The sequence below is a fragment of the Odocoileus virginianus genome, chromosome 7, assembly GCF_023699985.2.
Source record: "Odocoileus virginianus isolate 20LAN1187 ecotype Illinois chromosome 7, Ovbor_1.2, whole genome shotgun sequence".
In the NCBI taxonomy this organism is placed as follows: Eukaryota; Metazoa; Chordata; class Mammalia; order Artiodactyla; family Cervidae; genus Odocoileus; species Odocoileus virginianus.
The window spans coordinates 77,300,394-77,319,164 of record NC_069680.1 but is presented as its reverse complement, the minus strand read 5'-3'; positions in this window follow the sequence as shown (position 1 = coordinate 77,319,164).

Here is an 18,771-nt window from a genome sequence, read left to right as displayed (position 1 = left end):
CATCATTGCCCACCTCAGGGCACTTGTTTATGTATTTTCTCCACCCCACAATCTCCTGTATGGTAGATACCATTGTTTTGTTACATTAGAAAAAGGCAGAAATATTCTTCCTCTGTCAAATTTAGCCACTCTCTTTGTATTTTGTATTAATGAGATCACTACATTTCCTTGCCTAATCAATTATTACTCTGCTATACATAAATCCAGTAAGTTTGATGGCAAAATTCTGTCAAGTGCTTTGGATGTCATAGAATGGAAACATCTATATAAATGTCTTCTGTGATTTCTATTAGATGAAGACACTTTAGGGTATGTTTTATTGGCCCATTAATAAATGACTAGAGTGGTAAAGATATCTGGCTAGAAGCCTCATTTCTTGCAAGCACAAAATATGTGGGTTAATGGAGCAATTACACATACTTTCATATCCTAAGGCTATAATAATATTAGGAAAAGTAAGTGAACTATTAAAAATGAAAGATAACTGTAAATACAGAGAAAGAACCAGAAGATTATCTTCTTTAAAAGTGATAAGGACATACCTGACAGAATTTCAAACTCTAAGTAATCCATACGGCACCAGGTAAATTGGTATATTTACATCTTTTCTTGTCCAGAGAGGTATCTTGTTTTACTGAAGTGAATGAAATATAAAGTGGATAAATAATCCTATGAAAGAAGCAAACAGTAAGGCAGTAGTAGGTCCAAGGGGAATAGTGTCCAAAAAGCATTCTAAGGAATGTTAACAGTTACATGATTATAGGGTATTGATATAATAAGGCTCTTTTAAATACGATAGAGACAATGTAACAGCTTGTGAAATGAAGTGCAAGGGCTAAGAAAGAACATTATCAGTGATGGACTCAACATTGGTCATTTCTGTATCCCTAACATAATGTGTATTTGTGCCAGGTAGTACTTGTTCAACAACTGGTAATTTGTCAATATTAGTATACCAGTAATTGGTAATAATGGTAATAAAGGTAAAAGAAAGATTCAGTTTACTAGGTAACTTCTTGACAAAGCCAATTTGAAAGATAATGTTTAGAAGATTTACCCACTCAGATATCAATAGAATATGCATCCTTCCAGGACGCTCACTTTTCTTCTTCAACTATCTTCCCCTTCTATCCAGCCTGTTTCTGAGACATTTCATATCCCCAACTTCCCTGCCACCCTGATTCCCTTGTATTCTAACACTTCCACCCTCCAGACTCAGTACATTCATTATGATAATCTTACTTAGCTTCTACAAGCTGAGGTTTGTTACAAATAACAGCTTAACCATAAACTCTTGTGGCATTAAAAGTGTCGATGTTTGGTAGTAACCAACAAAATTCTGTAAAGCAATTATCATTCAATTAAGAAATAAATTAAAAATTTTTGATTTGCATTTCTCTGATAATGAGTGATGTTGAGCATCTTTTCATGTGTTTGTTAGCCATCTGTATGTCTTCTTTGGAGAAATGTCTGTTCAGTTTTTTGGCCCATTTTTTGATTGGGTCATTTATTTTTCTGGAATTGAGCTGCAGGAGTTTGTATATTTTTGAGATTAATCCTTTGTCTGTTACTTCGTTTGCTATTATTTTCTCCCAATCTGAGGGCTGTCTTTTCACCTTGCTTATAGTTTCCTTTGTTGTGCAAAAGCTTTTAAGTTTCATTAGGTCCCATTTGTTTATTTTTGCTTTTATTTCCAATATTCTGGGAGGTGGGTCATAGAGGATCCTGCTGTGATTTATGTTGGAGAGTGTTTTGCCTATGTTCTCCTCTAGGAGTTTTATAGTTTCTGGTCTTACATTTAGATCTTTAATCCATTTTGAGTTTATTTTTGTGTATGGTATTAGAAAGTATTCTAGTTTCACTCTTTTACAAGTGGTTGATCAGTTTTCCCAGCACCACTTGTTAAAGAGGTTGTCTTTTTTCCATTGTATATCCTTGTCTCCTTTGTCGAAGATAAGGTGTCCATAGGTTCATGGATTAATCTCTGGGCTTTCTATTCTGTTCCATTGATCTATATTTCTGTCTTTGTGTCAGTACCATACTGTCTTGATGACTGTGGCTTTGTAGTATAGTCTGAAGTTAGGCAGGTTGATTCCTCCAGTTAGATTCTTCTTTTTCAAGATTACTTTGGCTATTTGAGGTTTTTTGTATTTCCATACAAATTGTGAAATTATTTGTTCTAGTTCTGTGAAAAATACCATTGGTAGCTTGATAGGGATTGCATTGAATCTATAGATTGCTTCAGATAGTATAGCCATTTTGACAATATTGATTCTTCCAATCCATGAACACAGTATGTTTCTCCATCTGTTTGTGTCCTCTTTGATTTCCTTCATCAGTGTTTTATAGTTTTCTATGTATAGGTCTTTTGTTTCTTTAGGTAGATATACTCCTAAGTATTTTATTCTTTTTGTTGCAATGGTGAATGGTATTGTTTCCTTAATTTCTCAAGCAATAAATGCTGGAGAGGGTGTGGAGAAAACGGAACCCTCTTACATTGTTGGTGGGAATGCAAATTAGTACAGCCGCTATGGAGAACAGTGTGGAGATTTCTTAAAAAACTGGAACTAGAACTTCCATATGACCCAGCAATCCCACTTCTGGGCATACACACCAAGGAAACCAGATCTGAAAGAGACACATGCACCCCAGTGTTCATCGCAGTACTGTTTATAATAGCCAGGACATGGAAGCAACCTAGATACCCATCAGCAGACGAATGGATAAGGAAGCTGTGGTACATATACATCATGGAATATTACTCAGCCATTAAAAAGAATTCATTTGAATCAGTTCTAATGAGATGGATGAAACTGGAGCCCATTATACAGAGTGAAGTAAGCCAGAAAGATAAAGACCATTACAGTATACTAGCACATATATATGGAATTTAGAAAGATGGTAATGATAACCCTATATGCAAAACAGAAAAAGAGACACAGATGTACAGAACAGACTTTTGGACTCTGTGGGAGAAGGCGAGGGTGGGATGTTTTGAGAGAACAGCATCGAAACATGTATATTATCTATGGTGAAACAGATCATCAGCCCAGGTTGGATGCATGAGACAAGTGCTCGGGCCTGGTGCACTGGGAAGACCCAGAGGGATTGGGTAGAGAGAGAGGCGGGAAGGGGGATCAGGATGGGGAATACATGTAAATCCATGGCTGATTCATGTCAGTGTATGACAAAAACCACTACAATATTGTAAAGTAATTAGCCTGCAACTAATAAAAATAAATGGAAAAAAAATAAATAAATAAAATGTTTTAGAAAGTTAGCTGAGACCTCAGATCAACCTGTAAAAATTTAACTTTTTTTTGCTTCTTCTTTCAATTGCCTCAATGACATTTCAAAGATCTCTCTTCCTTATCTCTCTCCTTACACTCTCTATTTAAATTATCTCCTCCACGCTACAAAGAATCATTTGCCCCCTAACTTATAACTTACTTAGCCATTATGCATAATGTCTTGCCATATTTGGCCCCACATATTACAAATTGTTTATGTGTGTAAATCTTGGCTGAAAGTCACTTTTAGTAGAACTTTATGTCTAAAAGAAACAACTTTTACATCAAGTGCACTGAAGAATAATGAAAGTCTATGTGTTGAATTCCCCAGAGTAAGTACTAACAGAATTATTCAAAGAGCAAGATGTCATAAAATATCCCCAAGTTTCACCTCCAACTCATGTCCATTGAGTCAGTGATGCCATCCAACCATCTCATCCTTTGCCATCTTCTTCTCCTCCTGTCTTCAATCTTTCCCTTTCAATAGTCATTGCTACTGATGTCATTTCAGTCGTGTCTGACCCTGTGCGACCCCATAGACAGCAGCCCACCAGGCTCCCCTGTCCCTGGGATTCTCCAGGCAAGAACACTGGAGTGGGTTGCCATTTCCTTCTCCAGTGCATGAAAGTGAAAAATGAAAGTTAAGTCACTCAGTCGTGTCCGACTCTTAGCGACCCCATGGACCGCAGCCTACCAGGCCCCTCCATCCATGGGATTTTCCAGGTAAGAGTACTGGAGTGGGGGCGCCACTGCCTTCTCCATTCAATAGTCATTAGGGGAACACAAATTAAAACCACCATAAAATATCACTATATAGGTATTTGGCTAAAAGTAAAACAATGGATCATATCAAGTGTTGGTGAGACTACGGAGGTACTAGAACTCACACATTGCTGGTAGCAACATAAAATGGTACAGTTTGGTAGTTTCTTTAAAAATTAACATAAACTTTGTATGATGAAGCCATTCAACACCTTGGTATTAACCTCAGGGAAATGAAAGTATATATCCAGAGAAGATTTGTACAGAAATGTTCATAGAATCTTTATGTGTAATAGTCTAAACCCAAATGTTCACTAACAGGTGAGTGGATAAACCAACTGTGATACTCCACACTAAAAAAAATAAATTAACCACTGATAATAATTACAACATGAACATATCCCAAGAGAATATGATGAATGAAAGAAGCCAATCCAAAAAGAAAGTGTGCATTAGCTCATTCATATAAAATTCTAGAAAATAAAAACTAATCTATAGTGACAAAAAGCAAATTAATATTGCCTGGGGGATGGTAAGGAGAGGTGGGAGTGACAAGTTTCAAAGGGCCAGGAGAAACCTTCTGAGGGACAATGTGTATTCATTAAATTGGGGTCATGATATTACCTGTATGCATATAAACATTCCTGTTTTCCCTTTACTCTCACAATACAATCACACTCACAACATTCTTGACACCAGATAAGTGACTTTTCCACATGTTGAGCAGTTCTGCAGCACTAGCTGAGTGTACCACATTTCAGTGCAGTCCTGACATTATCCACTTGCAGATGGCATCAGATTCCACAGGTTAAGGGGTTTTCCAGGTGGCGCTAGTGGTAAAGAACCTGCCTCTCAATGCAAGAAATGCAAGAGATGAGGGTTCGATCCCTGGGTTGAGAAGATCCCCTGAAGGAGGGCATGGCAACCCACTCCAGTATTTTTGCCTGAAGAATCCCATGAACAGAGAAGCCTGGTAGGCTACAATCCATGGGGTGGCAAAGAGTCAGACACAACTGAAGCTACTGAGCACAAATGCCCATGGGTTAAGGACTTAGTCGAACAAGGCTGCTCCTACTTCAGATGCTAATCACAAGTCACAAGGTTGTCACATGTGCTTCTGATCAACGGGCTAAAAGTAGAGATGACCCTTCTTTTGGTTCAATAATTTGCTTAGATAGCTAAGGGAAACACTGAGTTACATTTATTGGCTTATTGTAAAGAATATAATAAAGATATAAAAGACACTCATATAAAGAGATGCATGGGGCAAGGGATGTGGGAAAGGGTATAGACCTTCCGTTCCCACTCTGGGTGCCAGTTTCCCAGCACTCTAGGTGTTCACCAATCCAGAAGCCCTCCAAACCTATAATATTGGGATTTTTATGGAGGCATTATCATGTAAGTATGATTGCTTATAACTCTCCTTTTAACCCCTCTCCTCTCTCTGGAGAATGTGCCTACTGAAAGTTCCAAGGCTCTAATCACAGTCTGCGTCTTTCTGGCGACCAACCCCGACCCAGAGGTCTACTGAGAGCTGCCTCATTAGAACAAAAGATACTCCTATCACCCAGGACACGCCAAGGATTTAAGAGTGCACTGTCAGGAAACATGGTCAAAAAACAAACTTTAGAATGAAAGATGCTCCCAGTGCTTTTATCACTTGGGAAGTTGCAAGTGTTTTAGGAGTCTATGCCAGGAACTGGGGGACATATATATATATGTATACATGTACATATATACATATATATATCCTATATCTCATTACATATATCCTATTATCTCATTATATATTATATACATATAATATCTATCTCACTATAATATTGTATATATACACACATCAAAACTTATCTGGTTTTGCACTTTAATATGTATATTTTATTGTAAGTCAGTTATACCTCAATAAATCTATTAACATTTTCATACATCTGCTTTCCTATTTACTTCTTAACCTATTAAAATTTGGTTTCTGTTCCTCTCACTTTAAAGAAATAACTTCACCAAGATCTTCACTGGTATTTGAGTTGCTATCTATTTTATCTGAGCTTTCTAGTGCCTTTGATAATTGTGGTAAGTCCCACTTCTTGTATTCCTTTACTCCATTGACTTCTGTGACACTGATGTTTTCTAGTGGTCCTCATATATTTCTGAGAGTTCTCTTTCTTTTGTATGTAGTCCTTTTTCTCTCCTAATTTCTAAACTGTGGTTGTGTCCCAGGATTTCACTGACATCTCATCTCAATCTAAATACTATTCCTGAATATTTTCCTGTCTCATAGATGCAGGTCACCTACATTGACGTTGCTAGCATGAGACCCATAGTGATCTTCACTGTATTATTTCCAAATGCTTGATGGACATCTCCACTTTTATTTCCCATAGAATAGTGAACACAACAAATGAAACACTGAAATCATCATGAGCACTCTTAAAAAAAAAAACTATTTATTTGACTGTGTTGGGTCTTCGTTGCAGCATGCAGGATGTTTTTTAGTTGTGGCATGTGAACTCCTGGTTGCTGCATGTGGGATCTAGTTTCTTGGCCAGGGATCAAACCCAAGCCCCCTGTGTTGGAAGCATGGAGTCTTAGCCACTGGACCACCAGGGAAGCCCCACCATCAACACCCTTAAATAAAGTCATCCTCCAAAACTCACTGCCTGGATTTTAAATATCATAGCTCACCTATCACCAAGCAATCACCCTTGCATTATCCTCTTAAATCACTGACTCATTATTTCTTCACAGGTTGACTGCCATTTCACTCTTCAGTTGTGATGCTTTGTTAACCACAAGATGAAATGCAGACACCTTATAGGAGTAACCAAGATACAAAAATCTTCAAACGTCTGGCCTTATCTGTCCTGTTAGCAAACATCTGCATTTACCTTCTGCCACAAACAGTCTGCTCTGACAATACCAAACAGCCTTTAGATCTCCACACACACTGCTACATCTTGCTAACATGTCACAATTTCCACTGTCCTTCCTGCCTGAAATGCTCTTTCTTATTCTGTTTTTTTCTGGATAAGCTGTGTTTGTCTATTCAGATTTAGAAGAAGCTTTAACTACCCCAGGAAGCCTTGCTTTATCACTCATCGACTCAGTCACACCACACTTAACTCCTGCTGCCTCCAGAGCCTTTTTCAATTCTCTCCAAATACCATGGTTTGATCTCAATCACTCCACTAATTACCAGAAATATTTAATGTCATTCTGTTCTGAATATACAATATGTCTCAGGTAATAGAACAGTAACTTTACAAATAATTATTCCTCTCAACACTTCTTTAAATCAAATATCTCCATTTTAGGGTATAATTTAAGAAATTGAGATGTAAAGAGATTAAGTAACTTAACCAATTATTAATGGGGAGGTGTGGGATTTGAACTCATCTCTGTAACTATGGGAATATCAGCTCTTAATCACCACTATGACCAATTTTGTTATTCTCTTTCCCTCCCTCTCTTTCAGCAGAAATTTTGTTCACTTCAGAATCCCAAAGAATAGGACCTGGCACAGCTGACATCTGACAAATATTTATCCATTGAATAAAAGAATTTTGACATCTAAATAATTTTCTTTCTACTGCATCAAAGTAAAACTGGAAAAATAATAACTTTTTGTAGGAACAATTCTGAAAATTCCAATTTGTGCAAATTTTTATGCCAAGAAATTAAATGTCTGGTAAATTTTATTCTCCAATGACCCTATTCATTCCTCAGTATTAAAAGTGGAACAAATGTGGATCTGAATATCATGATATTATTTTAAAAATTCCCAAATAAAACACATTCTGTAACTGGCAAGAGCCCGATAATATAATGTCTGTGGTGAAACTCATTTTACATATATTAGAAGACTGAGCTGGTTATAGAATTTTGAATGCATACAGAAAAAAAAAAACTTGAGAAATGAAAAATTTGTTGAAATTTTGGTAAAGGCTTAATACCTAAATGTCCTTAAAAATAACTTAATGATGTACCAAACTAAAGGAAGTTAAAGAAAACTCTTGAGTCAATATGAAGTAATTTTGTAGGGTGAGTTCTCATGCCAAGAGTACTTGTGAATCCTGAAGCGGTATGCCTTAATGAGCTCAGAGAGTTCAGAGATAAGGCATTGATTCCATAGGTTTGTGTACCTTGTATTATCTTCCGTTTGAAGGAAGTTTAATTTAAACATGCTATGAAAGCAGACAAATTATATGTAGCCATAGGAAATATAATAGATACATTTGTTCAAAACATACCCAGTCCTTTGTAGAAGGCACAAACACAGAGCTAAAAAATAGTCAGCTAATAAAAGTTTGTTTTTTTTAAAGTCAGGTTGCCAGTATCAGTGAAAGCGCCACAACTTCTGAGAGTCCCCGAAGATTTTTTGCCTTCTCAGTTAATTTGCATTCTCATTTATTCATTTTGACTAATTTTTATCAGGTTTTGACTAAGTTCAGGGGTCTGTAAATGAATAAAATTTATTTTCTACCTACAAGTGCCCTATAGTTAAGAAGATGAAAACAGCCTTTAGGACCTGATATTGCCATGTTCTTCACCTAAGTGTTAGATAAGGCTTGTTTAGGATGGTATAGAGATGTATAAATAGCAATATAATCAGTTATACAGGTTAATTCATTTTATAAATAGGGTGATATGGGCAATAATGTAGGTTGCAGTAGAATTATAAAAGGATGAGTAAAGTGTTCTATGGCAGAGAATGCCTCATGGCTAGAAGTAGGTGAAAGCAAAAGTCACTCGGCTGTGTCTAACTCTTTGTGACCCCATGGACTGTAGCTCACCAGGCTCTTCTGTCCACGGAATTCTCCAGGCAAGAATACTGGAGTGGGTAGCCATTCCCTTCTCCAGGGAATCTTCCCAACCCAGTGATGGAACCTAGCTCTCCTACATTGCAAGCAGATTCTTTACCATCTGAGTCGCCACGGAGGCTAGAAATAGGTAATACTTCTAAATATGGTGTATATGAAGCCTAAGACAAAAGGACACATGTAGCAGAGATTCAGTGTTTTTATCTGATATTCATTTTCCCTTTCTTATTTACAAAATTACAATTACATTCAAAGCAAAGATTCATGGTTCATAACCCACTTTGAAAATGGAATTGCTAATGATAAATAAAGGGGCAGATACTGGCTGGGTTTTTTTGACCTTAAAGTGGACTATCTCAGGCTAGAGATTATCCTTTTATCTCTCCTCCTCTTCACTTCCTCCTTTTTCTTGCTTTCAGCACAGACATCATTACAGGAACTCCAGCAACCACTGTGTAGACCATGAAGAGATCTTGATGAAAGCTCCAGATTTCTGATGAAGCAGAAAGCTAGAGGGAATATGCCTTCCCGAAGATTGTGATGCTGTCATACTTCTAGTATTTTTTTTAAGAGTAAGATAAGTAAGTCTCAATTCTTTCTAATGGTGAGGTTAATTTGAAGTTTTATTTTTATATGGATCAAACAAAAAGCACCCATAAAGAAACAGGATTAAAAATATTCAGCTAATAAGTTCAGATAAGAGTCAAGGAATTGATCTGAACACGGGAGAGCCTAAGATACCACTACTATCACTAAAAAGTATTCACACCACTTCTCCCCTATGTAATTATACTTTTCAGCCTCCCCTATAGAACCATAACTCTTCATAAAGGATGGCTTTGGACTTGTTGAATACATCACCTTTCAAATGTAGCTCCTTGTTATTGACATCTATAACTATCAAGCCAACTTTTCCAAGGAGAACAACTAAAAATTGCAGATATAGTTTTTTAATCAAAGATATAAAACTTCTGTCAGTGCAACCTGGATTCAGGGATGAACATCTCAAAGAAGAAGAAAGCACATTTGGGTGAACCTGGCGACTCACTACTTTTCCCTTAGAGACATTTGTGTCTATGAGCCAAGTGGCTGATTTTGGTTTGCAACTTCCAGGTTCCTGAGGTGAAATTGAAGCTGGTCCCCTTACACAGAGGGCAAGCAGAGACTGAAGAAAGAGGCAAACCACTCCAGATTGGCAGGTAGCAGATTTAATAAGCATGGGAACTTACATACAAGGCTTGTCTTGGGCGGCTACAAAATGAGATCTCTGCCAGAACCTGAAAAGTTTACAGAGGCTTTAATGAGGTGCAGTTACATATCAGTCCAGATGATCTCAGCAACACCTTACTCTCTGAACACTGCATCCTTGAAACAGCTTTGGCTATGGGAATAGTGGATGGAAGGTGCTTTCCAGGGACAGGGGAGAAGGTAAGGAGACTCTGATTGCTGGAACCAGCTCACAGGTCAAACAGTGGTCAAGTCCTCTTGATGACCTCCAATGGCTGAATGGCCAAGCAGAAAGAAGGGACTAAAAGATTAGGCATCAGAGCAGACTTTCAACAACCTCTGTTTAATGGGAAAAGCAAAATTGAAGTTCAGAGCTGGCCAAATAAAAGGGTTCTGGTGACCATTCCAGGCATTCTGTTGGAGTCCCTTATAGGATGAAAGCCTAGATGTAACAGCAGACTGGAAATTGTGCAGCTCTCTCCAGAATTAAAACAAAGTTTCAAACCAATTCATACTAGATTCAATTAAGGTCATCTAAATCTTGCATTTTGATAAATTAAAGACTATCTAAATTAATGATGAGACATATCATATTCATAGATTGTGAGACTCAGTGTTACAAGGGTGTCAGTTCTGTCCCAAATTGATCTGTAGATTGAGTGTGATCCCAGTCAACAATCCAGCAGGCTTTTGGTGGGAAGCAACCACTGCTTGTAAAAGTTTTATGGAAATATGAAAAGTTAAGAATAGCCAAGACTGTTTCAACAAAGAACAAAATTGAGCTACTAGAGATAGAGTGATGAAAAAAGCAATGACGTCCCTGACACTACAGGGTCCACAGTCCTACGGGAACATTAGAATATAAGCATATATTTTTTTCCCCAAAAAGAAAAGCATAGGATATAGGAGAAATCCAACATAGTTTAGGGAGCCTACCTGGAAAAGGGTCTTTAATGTGAATGCTTGAGGGTGAAGAGTAGTTATCTAGGAGAACAGGAGAGGTAAGAACATTCTAAGAGAGGGAGACTCTGGTGATAATTTCCTGAGAAAGAGAGAAGGCTTACAAAATGTAGGAGGAGAGGTTGGGGGTTATGGGGGCTAGAATGAGGATTGGAAAAGGATGACTATAGGTATGCAAGCAGGAACTAAAACTCAGTAGGCCTTACAGGGTGTGGGAAATAATTTGTGCTAAAAGTCAATATTTTAAGGGATTCTCCTCACCCAAGGAATACAGACATAGAATTTGCATTATCCAAAGACTTCAAAATATAATTCTATCTGCAGAGGGGAAGCTCAAATAAAAAAGTTGGGAGAGAAACTAGCACGGTTTTCCTAGAAAAGTTCAGGAGGAAAATGCAGCTGTTTATCATGGTGACACTAGTGGTAAAGAACCTGCTTGCCAACACACAAGATTTAAGAGATGCAAGTTCAATCCCTGGGTTGGAAAGATCCCCTGGAGAAGGGCATGGTAACCCACTCCAGTACTCTTGCCTGGAGAATCCCATGGACAGAGGAGTCTGATGGGCTACAGCCCATAGGGTCACAAGGAGTTGGACACTTCTGAAATGACTTAGCATGCATGCACGAATGGTGGTAGAGAAGAGTAAATGCAATCAAGACTAAGACACATGTACATGGTACTAGCAAACTCCAACACATCATCGTTAAATGTTGGGAGAGAGTATTGATTTATGGGCTTTGAAATATTAGGAAAGAAAGAAGGGAGAAAGGAAGGCAGGAGGAAAGAAGTGAGGGAGAAAAGTGAGTTCAGAATCCAGAGCATCTTGGAGGTATGCCAGCAAAAAGGAGGAGGAGGAGGAATGAAAATTCCAAAGCACCAAGCCAAATGAAAGGTTTATAGACAGAGATTGAAACAATAATACAAAATTTTGTTACAAGTCAAAATACAATCTTCATACTGTTTAGACAAGGCTATGGGTCATTTTAGCACAATCTACATGGTTAATATCTCTGGAAGCATCAGTCAGTAAATTTAATGATAAGTATTTAAGTCTTAATCATATGCATTAATAATTCAACAGATAATTAAGAATAATATATAGACATCTTTTAAATTGGTTTCATGATATTTTTACAAGGACATTCCATTTCTAAACTATCCAATTCTTATTCAGGAGGCTGTTACAATTATTCTGTTCCTGGATACACACTTTTGAGAGTACGCAACACAAACTCTAAAGTTTTTAAGATGATGAGAAAGAAATTTATGTTAAAATCATACCATACATAATCCATAGTAAATAAGACACATGAAAAAAGTTAAATTTATATATTATAAAAAATTATATGAGAGGATTCATTTGATTCATAATAAAGAGCTTGAAGTTTTACTTCATTTTGTTTTACTTAGGAACAACTGTCTCCATCACCAGAATAATTTTATTTGTAGGCAGAAATCATCACTGTGTGAATTTGGAGGTGATGGAAAATGAAATATGAATCCAACTTCTACCATCTATTAATTTCTGTCACATTGAACAAGACATTCATGCCTATTCTAGCTTGTTTTCACCTCTACAAGATGAGTTTCATCAAGAGATCAAAAGAACAGAAATAAAAGTATTCAATGTATTAAAATATTACATAGAAATGTCATACAAAATATTACCATATTGTTCCTAGCTATGACATTGCCTCAAGCACCAAGCTAAAGGTCATTTTCTTGTTTTCCAGTTATTCTCAATCTTGATATTTCTCATGAACATTCTGGGTTTTGAACCTCAATAGGTTTAAGTTAACAACATGTTTAGAGAACAAATTTGATGACAATTAGTGGTTTATTTCAGGTGTAAAGTGATGAGTCATAGGAATATAGGACTGTTATGTAATAGGCTCGAGACATCTGTTACTAGGTGACATGAAACATTCAGAAGGAAAAAGGTCTGGAACTGGAGAAGAGGAGGGAAGATGAGTTCCACGGGGCAGTGTTTAATTTGTCATCATTAAATCTGAAGCAGTGGCAATCTTGGCTGCGGATGGGATGGCTCAGTATAGAACGCAGAGCAACAGGAAGAGGGCCAGGGCTCAGGGGAACTAAGGGAGCTCAGAGACTCGGGGAGAGAAATAAACCAGAGCTCCAGTTGAACCACATTCCAACAAACAGTACTGTCAAAAGAAAGAGAGGCAAAAGCTAGACCAAGAGAAAAGCAAAGAGAAAAGGAGATATATGATGACCAGCATGCTTCTCACCAGCTAGTCACAGACCCCTTTTCTCCCACAGTTATTGGGTCACCTCCTGTTAGTTGTCAAGGTGTCCTAGAGCAGAGGTCCTCTCCATTTTTCCAAATTCTGCTGGAGAAACTTGTCATTAGTGGCTCCTTACCAAAGACATTTATGACAAATAGGTAGAGGGTGACTAACTTGGAAGCAAATAAGCTCCAACTTAAGTCTCTCCTTGTATGAGCACTCGTCCTAAGGCCTTGAGGGTTATTTCAGTATTCATAAATGTGCATTATTTTCTTCCAAAGAAAATACAGCCCCAAACCAGGGTCCATCCATGCATGCAGGATAAATTCACACATCTTTCATTTGGAAGGACCTTTGAAGGTCATATATGTCTCTCCAAACTTATATAAATCTCACTGCCAACAGTACTTAGAAATCATCATCTAAAGGAGGTGAACTGCTAACTGTGTTTGGATTTTGCTCTGTCACTTCTCCAGTTTCCCCATCTCTAAAAAGGACAATAGGTATGAATTTCCTGAAAAAGGAAGTTGTCAAAATAAACAAGATGCTCATAGCAACTTACCTAGCACAAAGGTGAGGTTCAAGAGTGATTATTACTATTATTGCTCTGTATTGGAATATTTCCAGAGATTAAAATCTCACCACTTCTTTAGGACAGATGGACAATTTATAAAGGTTAACCTAGGTCTTCCTTATCATGGGCTGGAGCCCATATCCCCATAACTTCCTTTAGAACCACACAATCTGTTTACTCTTTCTTCAAAAGTTTAAAAGAACCATTCATGTACTCTAAGCCTTCTAAGAAGAGCGATGTTCTTTAACTATTAATTGACAGGTCTTAAAATCTTTAAAGCATAGCCTAGTGCCTAGCATTTAGCAAAATTAAATGAACCCTTTAAAGTGAGTGAATGAGTAAGTGAAAAAAAAGATGAAAATGTTAGTTGTGTCTGACTCTTTGTGACACCATGGACTGTAGCCTGCCAGAGTCCTCTGTCCATGAAATTCTCCAGGCAAGAATACTGGAGTGGGTTGCCATGCCCTCCTCCAGGAGATCTTCCTGACCCAGGGATCAAACCCAGGTCTCCAGCATTGCAGGCAGATTCTTTACTATCTGAGTCACCAGGAAAGACCAAGTGAATGAGTAACAGCTACTGCTACTGCTAAGTCACTTTAGTCGTGTCCGACTCAGTGCGACCCCATCCCTGGGATTCTCCAGGCAAGAACACTGGAGTGGGTTGCCATTTCCTTCTCCAATGCATGAAAGGGAAAGTGAAAGTGAAGTCGCTCAGTCATGTCCGACTCTTCGAGACCCCATGGACTGCAGCCCACCAGGCTCCTCTGTCCATGGGATTTTCCAGGCAAGAGTTCTGGAGTGGGCTGCCATTGCCTTCTCCAAGTGAATGAGTAAGAGAAAACATTAAAAAAGAAAACAAATCTCCATCATTCTATCCTTGGTTCTCACTTCTTAAAATCTGATGGACTAACTCTGAAGAATCAAAACTATTCTGTCAGGATTTCCCTGCTGGTCCAGTGGTTATGAGTCCACCTTGCAATGCAGGCAACATGGGTTCAATCCCTGTTTGGGCAACTAAGTTCCCACATGCCGCGGGGAGACCAAACCCATGAGCTGCAACTAGAGTACATGTGCCCCAACTAAGGCCTAACACAGTTTTTACACACACACACACACACACACATATATATACATATATTTTTTTAAATTTAGGGGAAAAAATCTATCCTGTCCAAAACAGAATGCTAAGGAATTATTGCCTCAGGTAATCAAATTACTATTGTTATTCTCTTGACTCAAAGAAAATTGTACAAGTTTATATAAAATTTGGGTAAATACTAACAAGTGCACTTATTGGATCATTTAGTGAGAGTATATTTTGTTTTGTAAGAAACTGCCAAAATATCTTCCAAAGTGGCTTATCATTTGCATTCTTTCCAGTAATGAATGAGAGTTCCTTTGCTATACATCCTTGTCAGCATTTGGCATTCCAGATTTGTGCCATTCTAATAGGTATGTAGTGGTATCTCACAGTTGTTTTAATTTTCATTTCCTGGATGTGAAGCATCTTTTCATACCCTTATTTGACATCTACATATTTTCTTTAGCTAGGTGTCTGTTAAGGTTTTTGGCCCATTTTTAAATAGGATTGTTTGTTTCCTTATTGAGTTTTAAGAGTACTCTGAGTTTAAGAGTTCTTTGCATATTTTGCATTAATGGTCCTTTTTGTAGATGTGTCTTTTGAAAATATTTTCTCCTAGTCTGTGGCTCCTGTTCTCATTTTTGCCGTTGCTTTTCACAGAGTAGAATATTTTAATTTTAATGCAGTCCATCTTTTCAATTATTTCTGTCACAAATCATGCCTTTGATGTTAAACCTAAAACTCACTGCCATATTCAAGGGCATTGAAGTTTTCTCCTATGTTATCTTGGAGCTTTACGGTTTTGTTTTTTACATTTAGATCTGTGATCCATTTTGAGTTAATTATTGTGAAGAATGTAAGGTTTTTGTCTATATTCAAGTTTTTGCATGTGATGGAAGTACAGTTGTTCCAGAACCATTTGTTGAAAACACCATTTCTTTTCCACTGTACTGTGTTTGTTCTTTCCCAAAAATTCATTAGCTGTATTTTTCAGGGCCTATCACTGGGCTTTCTATTCTGTGCCATTGATCTACTTTTCTATTCTTTCACAGTTACCATACTAATTACATAGCTTTATAATAAGTCTTGAACTTGGGCAATGTCAGCCCTCAACTTTGTTCTTTTCCTTCAACACCGCATTGGCTATTCTGGGTCCACAGTTTCTTCCTATGAACTTCACAATCTGTTTCAGTCTATTTTCTTTTCCTTTTGACAATTCCACAATATCCTGATTACTGTAGCTTTGAAATCTGATAGTAAACCTGAAAATTCCATTTTAAAATTCCTCAACACCGTTTTAGCTATTCTAGTTCCTATGCATTAACCTAAAAATTTTAAAATCACCTTGTTAATTTATAGACAATGTAAGGATTTTGACTAGGATCACACTGGAACTACAGACTTGTTTGAACAGATTCAACATCTTAAAGTGTTTAGTATTTGCATGGTAGAAGTTTTCCATCTTTTTATTTTTGACCTTTCTATATTCTTATGTTTAAAGTATGTTTCTTGTAAACAACAGTTTTTTTTTTAATCCATTCTGAAATTTGTCTTTTTAAAGGCCATTTATATTTGATATAATTAATAATACAGTTGAGTTTTCTATCTTGCTCTGTTTTCTATTTACCTCATCTGTTCTTTGTTCATTCATTCTTCCTTTCCTGCCTTTCTCATATCAATCAAGTATGGTTGACAATTCAATTTTATCTTCTCTATTACCTTCTTTTTTACACCTATAGTATCATTCTCCCACTGGTTACACTAAAAAAGAATCACCCTTAATACTCTATATCTTAAATCACTGCCAAATGCAAAAATAGTATTTTAATCTTTCCACATAATGGTTATTGCTATTATATGTCTGACTTCAACATACATTTTAAACCCCACAAGATATTCTTATTATTTATACTTTAAACAGTCTTTCTATCTTGGCATACATTTACCTTTTCTGGAGCTGTCTATTTTTGCTTATACTACTGTGATTTATTCAAGAATCACTTTCCTTTACCTTGAAGAATATCCTTCATAGATCTTGTAGTGTATGGCCAGCCGGCAGTGAATTCTCTTTAGCTTTTCCCTGAGTGTATCTTTTCCCACCCTCAATTTTAACTTTTTTCCCAGTGGATCTAGAATTCTAGCTTGATGGATTTTTTTTATTCCTTTCAGTACCTTAAAGTGTCTTTCTATTATCTTCTGGCTTCCATGATTTTCTGCTGAAGTCAGTGTTCATTCATATTGTTCCTCCAAAGGTGACACTTTTTTTTCTTCTGGCTGGTATAAATATTTTCTTTTCATCTTTGGTTTTCAGCAACTTGAATCTTACTGACCTAGTTGAGGTTTTCTTTGCTTTGGGTTCACTGAACTTCTTGAATTTCTGGGTTGACATCTTTTATCAAATATGGAAAGTTCTCATGCATCATTTCTTTGAATATTGCTTCTTGCCCTCCTTCCTCTTTCCTGCTAGTCTCTGAAGACTTATGTTTGAAATCATCAGCCCTATCTTCTTTTGTGTCCAAGTGCCTAGTTAGTTCCTGATTTAGCAGTCCAAGAAGTTCATTTAATTCTTAATTTCTTTTTCACAGAATGCAATAATCTATTGAAATTCTCTGAACTCATTTACTGCATTTCCAGGGTAGTATATTTAATATGTTATCTATGGTTATTTAAACATCCTTGACTATTAATTCCAGATCATTTCTTGGTCTCTGTCTATATTAAACATATTATTGTTAATTGTCATCAAATACTCTTTTCTTCTTGCATGTCTGATAAATTTTTTATTGCATACTGCCTTTTTTAAGAGTTCTAGCTTTGGTGTTCTTCCTCGAATGAGTTCTGAGCTTTGCTCTAGCAGATAGCTAACCTGTTTGTGGATCATCTTAATCCTGCAAATGCCTAGTTTTAATTTTATTAGGGAAAATCTATTTTGGTTTTATTCATTTTCCTAGGGCGTTATTTGTATGGCTCCCTTGGTGGTTCAGACAGTAAAGAATCTGCCTGCAATCCAGGAGACCCAGGTTCGATCCCTGGGTTGGGAAGATCCCCTGGAGAAGGAAATGGCAACCCACTTGCCTGGAAAATCCCACGGACAGAGGAGCCTGGTGGGCTACAGTTCATGGGATTGCAAAGAGTCAGAGATGACTGAGTGACTAACATACACACACACCCCACATGGCATTATTTGTACGCTTAGCATCCTTTAGGAGGGTCTCAAACAAATGTCTAAGTTGTTTACCAAAGTCCATTCTGGCTGGGTCCCAACTTAAATCTCTCTCCAGAATTGTGATTTACATGATCTCAAATTTCCACTTCTCAGCCGCTATACAGTATCAGGGCTCCAGAATCTTGCCCCTGGGACTATGGAGCATGGACATTCAGCTAAGGAACTCTTGGGAATTCCACAGGGACTTGTGGGGTTTTCTCTCTGTGGCCCTCTCTCTGCCAGCTGATTTCCCTCATGCCCCCAAGCTACCTTTGCAGCTCCAAGCTCCAGCTGATGTCTGCTGCCTGGTGAAACTCCCTGCTTCTGTCTCAGCCTCCCTGTACTTCTGCTGGGAAAAAAAAAAAAAAAAAATGGCCCCAAGGGAAATTGTGTACATGGGCTCGTCCCTTGCCTTCTCTGACTCAAACATTGCAGCCACCCCCACTTTGGCTGCTGGTAATAAATGAAAATGCAGTATTATATACTTTTTCCAGTTTTGTAGTTATTTCATGGTAGAAGTGTTTAAGTGTGTTATTAGCTATCTATCTTGTCCATATCCAAAGTCTTATCTAATAATTGCATGAATGAATAAATCTTATGCTCATCCT